This window comes from Setaria viridis, chromosome 4 (assembly GCF_005286985.2).
Source record: "Setaria viridis chromosome 4, Setaria_viridis_v4.0, whole genome shotgun sequence".
NCBI lineage: Eukaryota > Viridiplantae > Streptophyta > Magnoliopsida > Poales > Poaceae > Setaria > Setaria viridis.
Genome location: NC_048266.2, coordinates 12,177,197 through 12,187,329, shown reverse-complemented (window position 1 = coordinate 12,187,329; position 10,133 = coordinate 12,177,197).

Here is a 10,133-nt window from a genome sequence, read left to right as displayed (position 1 = left end):
GGAGACGCGTTTTTACCTATCCACGTCTCCTTTTACATGACACATCGGAGATGCGGAATGTTAACCCACATCTCCTATGACACATCATGTTATTGGACACACGGTTTGTTAACCTGCGTCTCCAATATAGGTACATGGGAGACGCGGGTCATCCTCTTACTCCCGGAGCACTCTTATAGGAGACGCAGCTTACATAACCCGCATCTCCTATAGAGACGCGGCTGAATTCCGCGTCTCCTACGAGGGTGTGTTCTTTGAAAGATTCTTACACAGTGATGTAGCATGCCGCGCGAGAGCTGTCCACACAAAGCAATTTGTTATTCCATTATTCCACTCCGTCCCGTAGTCCCATATTCATCGAGTTCCTCCACTATAGCGCAAGGCACGTGAGATGAAAAAAATAATGTGCACGTACTGTCATACAGTTCTTGTTGTCTGATCAGAGTGTCTATGCAAATCCATTTACCTATCTTAACTAGTGTTCTCGTGGCACGCATGCATCAACCAACAAGGCTCCATCTTGAATGGAGTGAGGCAGTGTTAATGTCATGCACGTGCTTCGTCCTTAGTACTCACGTAATGACGTAAGACTCCTTGAATCCAACTAGCCACGGCGGCTGCTGAGAATATCGATCTCTTTCGACCTGTTTCTCCTCCTTCAAAACAGAGCCGACGCTGCCTGCAGGCCCCTTCCCACCATCCGGCGATCACGCGCGCGGGCGGCGAAAATTAAGAAGCAGGAAGACGCGGATCTGGATCACCTTTGCTCGTTGGATTACGCAGTCAAGCCGTAATTACCTTTCGTAATATGCTCACCTTCGTTCATCGCTTCGCGTGTGTCGTGTGTTCATTACCTTTGTACCTAGATTGATGGACCAATTGTTGACGCTCATTAGTGATACTTTTTTATATCATTTATGTGGTATTATTAGATTAATTATTATACTAATCTATCACTTGGCACCTAAAATACCCCCATCATCGCATATGTGTTGTATTTTGGAGCATATTTTGTTTTGACAAAAAATACAACATAATCAGAGGATTTGAGCGTGGAGCTTAATGAATAATTGGACGTGGGTCATCAAGGGAAGCCTACACGTAAAATGGGAGGACCAGATGGGCCAGGAAGGGCCTAGGTCGATCAGTCTGGGACCCTATAGGCTGATCGGCTTGGCCTGTTCCACTCCCGTCTCTTCAGCGTGACGTCTACGATGCATTAGGGTTTTTCCACCAACAAATCGTCCAGAGCCGCCTCTCACGATGGACTATAAATACTCGTTGAAAACCACAAGCAAAAAGGGAGGGAGAGAGGAGACGAAACACCATGAAAATATCATCCACCGCCGCCACAAGATTGGAAAATGGAGAGAAGATCGGATCTACAGGGCGCCACGCGAAGCGGAGCTCGGGAGGAGGCGAAAACACCCCAAGCTGATCGGCCTAGACCCGATCGGCCTGAGGCTTTGCTGCCTCTGTTCTTCGTCCTCTTCGATCTAGCTGATCTACAGGCACCCTTTACCCTTTTTGTGTCAACATGTGTAAGATCATGGGGTAAAGTCTTTGTTTGTCCTCGGGGTTACATAGAGATCTTGATTTGTAATCACCGAACCTGATCTGTTTGTTATCATTCATATATTGATGATGCTCTTTCATGTAATGGCTGACCAACACTACTTTAGGTTGCTTTATTACTTACCTAGAATGATCATCATACCGTGTTCTTATTGTCCAATAGTTTATTATCCTTGCATAGTGACAGTATGCAAAAGGAAAAGTGTTCGGCATGGTTCACATCCACTCGTGATAACACTTAGATCTAGTTCTTTCATTCATGACGATTGCATTTGCAAGTGATCCTAGATCCCTAGGATAAACGTTCCATCTATCTTGTTCACACCTTTTACTCTCTAAGTGATTGCATCTGCTTTGATCAGACTTGATAGCTCTTTTGTTACCATAATCTTATTCAATACACAGGGCTTTTGGTTACATAGATTAGTGCTTAGTCAAGCGTGCAAATCCCTTGTTCCATGGATTGATAAATCTTGAGGATTACTCTAAGGGAGAAGCTACAACTGATCCATACGTTTGCGGTTCACAAATTGGCGCGCTAACTGTCGTGTCGTCAACACCAATGCTGGTTAGTGTGTATCCTTTCAAGTTGGTGCTAATAAGGCCAGGGAAGGACGGGAGCTAAGGATGAAGGTAAAGTTGTGTGGACGGTACCCGAAGCGCAACATGATCACTTTCACTCGGGGCAGGCAGTGTGGTTTACTAGCTATGAAAACGTTGGGAGTCCCTAGGAAACGAGATTACGAAGTTCATCGGCGCAGCAGCGTGAATGGGGTGATTCGGAGGAGAAATACAAATATGATTTGTTTTCTTTTTTACCATTTCTAAAGCATATTGCGAGAATGTAGCCGGTAAACAGGGGCATTATGACCCTTGATCTACCTATGAAAATGGGAGCAACCGTATTGTCCAACAACTTTGAGAAGTGAAACTTTAATTGTTGTATTGGTATTTGTGTGTTTTCTTTATATCCTTACTTTTTTATTTAGGGTTTAGGGTTTACGGTTTAGGTTTTAGGGTGATTTTTAATTTACATTTCTTTGTACCCTCAACACCAAAATCCACGGGCTGCTCGTGAAGACGTGTTTTGAATAAAAAAGCAAAGCAAAGGGATAGCGTTCACTTATGGTGACTCTTCGCTGATCGGCAATTTCAAACTAAACAGCCGATACATAGCAACATTCCAAAAGAAAACTAGCAACATGAAAATACAGAAAAAAAACTACTCAACCAAAACATACATGGCATTAAATATTTATACCTTATTGTTATACTATAATAAGTGCTCCTACATACTCACGAACAATGAAAGAACCATTCCCACCAATCGGACCATCTGGCGTACCCCTTCCTCAAGTCACGGAAACAGTAGGTGGGAATCTCTCTAAGCGTATCAGGGTAACATGAGGCCAAATCAGTACCTATGAAGTATACACGATTCCCTTTGAACCTGTCATCATCGTCCGGTAATAGAATGGCCTTGGAGCAGCCTCTGCTGACGAAGAGAGCTTGGGCAGCGTCCAAGCTATTCACCTCCACCCATCGACCCGCGACCAAATCCGCCTTGAACACCTTCACTGCAATCTTCTCAACGAGCTTATCCCTGGAACCACTGACACGCACCATAAGTAGATTACCAGAGTACGCGACGAGATAGATTCTGGTGTAGTAGATCTCATCCAGCTGATTATTCAATGGAGGTCCTTCCTATACTCTACATGCCATGCCCTTGATTCCACGGCGGTGCTATCTCCTCGATGAGGTCATGGACCAAAAAGCTCCTCCCATAGTGAATATGACCTCATTAAGCAATAGTTTGTGTTTTTTGATTGAGTGACAACATAGTCATTGGGATTAATGCTTTGTCTAGTATGTACCTTGTAGGTTAATTTCTAAGTCCCAAGAATGCAAACCAAATCATGGCAAGGTCCAAATGATGGTATTCTTGACATCCAAATTATGGTATTCGAGTATGCAAGCTATGGTATTCGAGTATCCAATCCATGATATCTAGAATTATTCTATGGTATTGAAGCATCCAAATGATAGAGAAAATCCAGATTGGTGTAGAGCGACGTCGAGACTTTGTGCGGGGGACGTGGAGACCCCCTTCCTTCATGGAGAAGCTACTTAGTGAAAACGGCATCAAGGTGACCGAGGGACTTGGCGGGAGCCTTAGTGGTCGAGTCTTTGTGGCAAGTCAAGGGGCATCTTAGAAGAGATTTGGTGATCGGGAAGCAATACTCTTGTCTGAGTGCTTCAACAACATAGACTAGTGGTGGCTTAGTGCCTACCGATACCACAAGATAAATCATTGTGTTAAGAGTGATAAATCATTGTGTTAAGAGTTTGCTTCCCCTCATCCCTCTCTTACGTTTCCGCATTTCATACTTGAAACTTGTGTGCCTTTACTTTTCTAGAGTAATATCTTGATAAGATTGACTATATGTTGCAAAACTTATTTTGGGATAAGAGTTTTACACTAGATCAACCATAGATTGCACATTTAGATAGCATGATCTAGTTTATATTTTGATGCAAAATAGTGAAAATCATAGGTTAAATTTTTAAATTGCCTAATTCACCCTCTCTTAGGCTACGAGCATCGATCGTGGAGCTTTCTGCGGAGGAAAGCTATGTCCACGAATCCCCGGTAACTGTCCGGTGGGCAAATTGACCATGAGACATCACCCGGCCGGTAGGACGCAACTGTGCACTGCTCACACATGCCGGCGACGAGGTCAGGGGAGCACACGATCATCTTCAGCGGGTATGGGAAGTCGTAGTTGGACAAGTTCTCACGAAAGGGGCATTCAGGTATCTCTATGAATTTTCTGGAGGAAGGATTGATCAAGAAGCATGCGCTGGTGCCGTTGTTGTGCTCGCAGGAGAGCCAGCTGTCGAAGCAGTTGAGGCAGTTGGCCGGAACGAAGGTCCTCAGTTCACCCCCGGGGAGGCTTTGGAAGAAGCGATCTTAAAAGCAAAAAAGCCACGGCAGTGCCGGCGAAATGATGTTTGTTGCTGCTGCGCGGCCAGGCGCCAGTGGCGGCAGACAGACCCGAAGCTCAGGCGGTCATCCTGGGACAGCAGCCGGCAGAGGATGAGGCCGGCAAGCTCCGGCGGTAGGTCGGACCAAAACGCCGTGCGTTGTTCACCCAAGCTGGGACCCATGAGGCTATCAGCTGGCAAAAGATCAGGCGAGACAATGGATAGGGTAGATGCCTAGATGGGTGCCATGGCAAGCTTATATAACCCCTGCAATCCGTATTGAAGGACTTGGACTTGTACATCGGAGGTGCTAAAGTTGATAGTTTCCCAGATTCCATTGAAAACATGGTTCACATTATCACTTATAGATCTCCAATAACTCCGATAGAATTAGTTTATCACCTAAAAATATAGGCAATTCCAATCAGGACTAAGGGAGCCTTTAGTCCCGATTGGCCACCAACCGGGATAAATCACCTGGCCTCCACCTTATCTTCCTCCTCTCCCTTATCTCTTCTCTCTCCCGACCTCCACTTTATTTTCCTCCTTTCCCACGTGGCTCCCACACTTTTACCCGCCGCCCTCTCCCCTCCGTCTCCTGCCCCCTCCCCTTCTGCTGCGGCGGCGGGCGGCCAACCGGCTAGCGGGCGAGCAGCGGCCGGCGCGGGCAGCGTGCGACCTCTTTTTTTATTTTTCAAACATTTTTAGTCCCTGTTGGTTTTTAGGGGGTCTTTAGGGTGAATGACTCGGGATTAAGAGTCTGTTTGGAACTACTCCGCTTCAGTTTTTTCAACTCCGCTCCCAAACCATCTTGCCAAACACCTCCAGCTCCAACAATCCCAACTCCAAAAAAAGGTAGATCTAGAGGGCAAATCCAAGGTTTTTCTGGAGCACCTCAAGATGTGCTCAAAAACTCCAGTTTCATACTTCCCCGTAGAGTTGGGGAGTAATTACCGATCATGCCACCAGTTACCAACGTACCATTTTGATTTAAGAAAAGAAAAAGCACCAGTACTCCACATCCCGCCCCCCTCACCTCATCCGTTGCTCCTTTCCCCACCTCGCCGAGCCTCCACCGCCACCACCACCGGCTAGGCCATGAGTCATGGCTGCTTCCCGCAGGGCCGCAAGGATGCTAGGCCGTGGGGCCGCCTCCGCTGCGCCGCACGCCGGGCAATGATGCTGGTGCTGTGTGTCCTAGGGGCTCGGCGACCCCTCCGCGGAGCTCGTCAAGCAGCTCCACCGCAGTGGGAGCGACGGTGTCGGCTGGAGCTCCACCACGGCCCTTGGGGCAAGTGGGCCGCCAACGCCGCCCCCAACACCGGCCGCAAGCGTGGCCGTGTCGTCGAGGTTTGGGAGCTCATCGTCGACGCTGATGTCGCCCCTGCCGTCGACATCAGAGCTCGCAGCCCAACCATCGCGGCTCCCAGCATGTCCCACCTACTGCCGGGAGCGGCCGCGTGCTGGGGCCTAGGGGCTACACTCATCGCCATTGTGCAGCTCCCTGTCGGCAGCATCCGGCCTCATGCCGCCCCGGCCCTCGAGGATGCGGAGGGCGAGTAGCAGTAGTGCAGCCCGCACTCCTGCATCCCATACTCTAGCCGGCCGTGGCGGACTCCGAAGCCGACGCTGCCACCACCTTCCATCTCCCTCGCGCAGTCATGCTCCTCTTCGATGTGTCCATGGCCGCATCCTCATCCGGTGGCGGCCGTGGCCCTGGTGGCCTTTCTCGTGCTCACCACAGCTGTGGAGCTTCAAATGTGTGCCTACTGGCCTCCTCATGGGATCCGATCGAAGAATTCCTCTAATGTACACTAATGTGTGGGTCCCACAATACAGGGGTATAATAGACAATGCACACATGTTCCTAGAGCTGGAGTCCTCTCATTTACCAAATAGGTGCAACGGCTCCATGTTTCGTGCATTTGGTGGAGTGGAGCTGAAGGAAGGTGAAGTTGGTGGAGTGGAGCTATATGTTTTGGAGCGGAGTAGTCCCAAACACGCCATAAAGGATCCTCTTTTGTCTCGAATAGCTAGTCCCGATTAGTTTTTTAAACCTATGTTCCTTACCAACCAGGACTAAAGGTAAGTTTTTCTGTAATAATTTCCCTCCACAATAAGGGAACACGCACCCCGGACCTTTTGATTGGTGGGAATGGTTGTTTCATTGTTCGTGAGTAAAAATAGGAAAATGTAAGAACGCTTATTGTCAGGTCCCATGTCGTATGAGACAGCCAGACAGGTACCAATATTTAATGACCTGCTCCACGCATCGATGTTTTAGTTGCATTTTTATGTTCTATTATTTTCATGTTGATATATCGTATTCTTTTGAAACGTTTCTATGTATCGATGTTCGAAGAAAGTTAGAAATGCAACCAGGTGAAAAAGTCTCTACAGCTAAAAAAAAGAGAAAACGTCGTCGATGGGTCTGCCTCGCCCCACCCGTCGTTCGCTCCACTTGCTGCCCCCCGTTTTTTTCCCTCCTCTCTAGTTTCCCCTCTCTACCCACAATTCCCCTCTCTTGAACCGCCGCCTCCCCATCCTCGACACGGCGCCAGCGCCGCCTCCCCACCCCGTCATCGCCCATCCATCCCGTTGGCGGCTAGAGGACCGAGCAACTGCCTCCCTCACCTCATCTCCGCCTCTTTTTTTTGTGGAACCCGACGCGTTGCCGCCGCCCCCATCATCAAAGCCTGCTACTACGCGCTGCCACTCCCCTGCGACAAGCCACCGCCGCCCCTCTTCCCTCGCCTGCGCCAAGCCCGTGCCCTTGCATGCGCCTCCTCCTTGCCGCCTGCCACGACGGCACCCTGCTCCCCTCTTCCTCCTCAACAGAGGCCCGTGTGCCGCCGTCCCCTTACTGCACGCTCGTACACCTCGCGCCGTGGCTGCTGATCGTGTCCTCGCCGCAACGTTTGATGTCAACAAGACTTGTGCCCCGTATCACCCCGCTCCCGCGCCCCCCCCCCAACCCGAACTTTGCGGCCTCGCCCATCACCCCGGCTCTTGCGGCCTCGCTCGCACGAGTCCTCGCCACCGGGCACCTGCTGTTCCGTGTGCCGGCGATTGTGCAGCGTCATCGTTGAAGGGCAGGTACCCTGTTCCTCCATTCATTCTTTGTTGCCAGTGAAGAATCATGAATCCCACTTCTTGCTGTTGCAGATTGTCGATTTGTCATGGATTTGGGATGGGATCTCTCTGGTTAGTGGCTTTCATCTTAGGGTTTCTAAATTTTTCCATTCCATTCCCAAGATCTCATTTTCACTGGCTGCTCTGTAAAAATCATCCCAATTGTAGTTCATAGGCAGAGGTTAGGATGGCATCGGCAGATGTATTCCAGCACATGACACAATTGATGAGTAATCCCCTCCAGAGATGCTAGCCATTATCCTTGATTGACTGGTAAGCTCTCATCTCGCCACTCAAATTGCATCATCATGTTGAAAATTTTAGATTGTATTGAGACAAGATTTCATTGCATTCTGGTGGCTGCCTTGGTTGAAATACTTGCAGGTGAGGGTGAAGGAAGTTTTGTAGTGTTTTACAGGGCATCCGAGCATATAATAAGCCAAATCTGTGTATGTAATCGATGTGCATCAATTACCTTTGGATAGTGCGCCAATTTCCGTCCTGTTATATAATTCCAATTAGCTTCCTGTTATATTATTCACTACACCAGAAATGATTTATGCTGGCACAGGCAAATTAGCGCGCTGGCAGGCGTGATTGGCACCCACCAGCACAAAGCTTCCTTGAGCCGACGGGGGACCATCCGCCAGCATAGTGGACGCAAGCACCCGTCAGCACAGATCACCCCATCTGTGCTGCCAGTCGACCTAAGCCCACCGCCAGCACAGATGGGGTGATCTGTGCTAGCGGTTGGCTTATGTCGCCCGCCAGCACAGAGCCCGCCATAAATGCTCCTGTTCATCTTCTTCCTCAAGCAACCTTCCATTTGGAGCTTGCTCGAGAGGAGCTCAGGAAAAACTCCAAAAATATCAAATCTAAGGGGGAAGGTTTTGCTCTTGATTTTCCTTGGAGGAAGTGGCTATATAAGGTGAGTTTGTACCATTCCAACCTTCTTTTTGAACTTCTATCCATCATATCTAGCTTTATTAGCTTGTCATCTAGATCTAGATCTAGAACTAGGAGAGAGAGAGGAGGGAAGAGAGAAAAAAACTAGAAATGGATTATTTTTTGAATAAAATTCTATGGCCATATTATAATCATTACAACACTATGTTTATCATTTTAATGTAATAGAATTGAGTTTGATTATATTTTTCCTTTTTATTAATTATTACATCTATAGTTTTAATTAATGAAGTTGATTATCTTAATATATAATGGAGTTTGATTTTTCCCTTACTATTATTAATTATTACATCAATGGTTCAATTCATTCTCTTTTAGGGTAATATAGAATTAGTTTTTATTGTATTTTTCCTATTTAGTAATTATTGCGTCCATAGTTTCAATTAATTAAGTTGATTGAATTAATATATAATTGAGTTTGATTTTTTTCATTCTTCTTATTAATTATTACATCCTAGGTTTAACTGCTCGGGAAAAGCTCCAAAAATACCAAATCTAAGGGGGAAGGTTTTGCTCTTGATTTCTGTGGAGGAGGTGGCTATATAAGGTGAGTTTGTGCTATTCCAACCTTCTTTTTCAACTTCTATCCATATCATTAGCTTTGGGGTAATATAGAATTGTTTAATTGAGTTTCATTTAGGGTAATATAGAATTATTTTTTATTAAATTTCTTCCTACTTATTAGCTAATACATCTATAATTTAATTTAGTTTATGGAATAGCTCATTAAATTAGTTAATATAACATAAAAATCTTGTCATAGGTTGTTAAAGATGGATCAAAGAGCATGGATGTTTGGCATACGGAGACATTCGCTTACTTTCATGTTAGAGGTAGCGAAGTTTGTGGAGGCTGCGAAGAAACACACTCGTATTTGCAACACAAAGCAAATACGTTATCCGTGTTTTGACTGTAGCAACAAAATTGTATGGGAGGTTAATAATGTCATCAAGAGGCATTTGATAAAGTGAGGTTTTGTGGATGGGTATACAATTTGGTCCCACCATGGAGAGGCCGGAGGTACTTCCAACAACATAGACATCGATATTGGTTGTGATGAAGTTGGTGGTGATCATGTTATGATGAATGATGATTACGATCGTGGACATCAAAATGGTGATCAAAAGATATGCGTGTGAAACCACAGGTGGATGAGGAACGGATGTTGATATGAAGAACATGTTGCACCGCATTGAACTGGAAGTGTTGCTAGAGAGTACTAAAAGATTAGAGAATTTCGAGACGATCAAGAAGGCAGCAAATGATCGTATGTATGTGGGATGTGGGAAGGAGTGGACAGTATTGTGTTCGTCCTTCATCTTCTGATCCTAAAGGCTAAATTCGGCTAGTCAGACAATAGTTTTAATGATCTCCTTACTCTGCTGGGAAATTTTCTCCCGAAGCCTAACTTTGTGCCAAAAAACACATACGAAGCAAAGAAGATTATCAATCCATTGAAGATGTATGTGCAG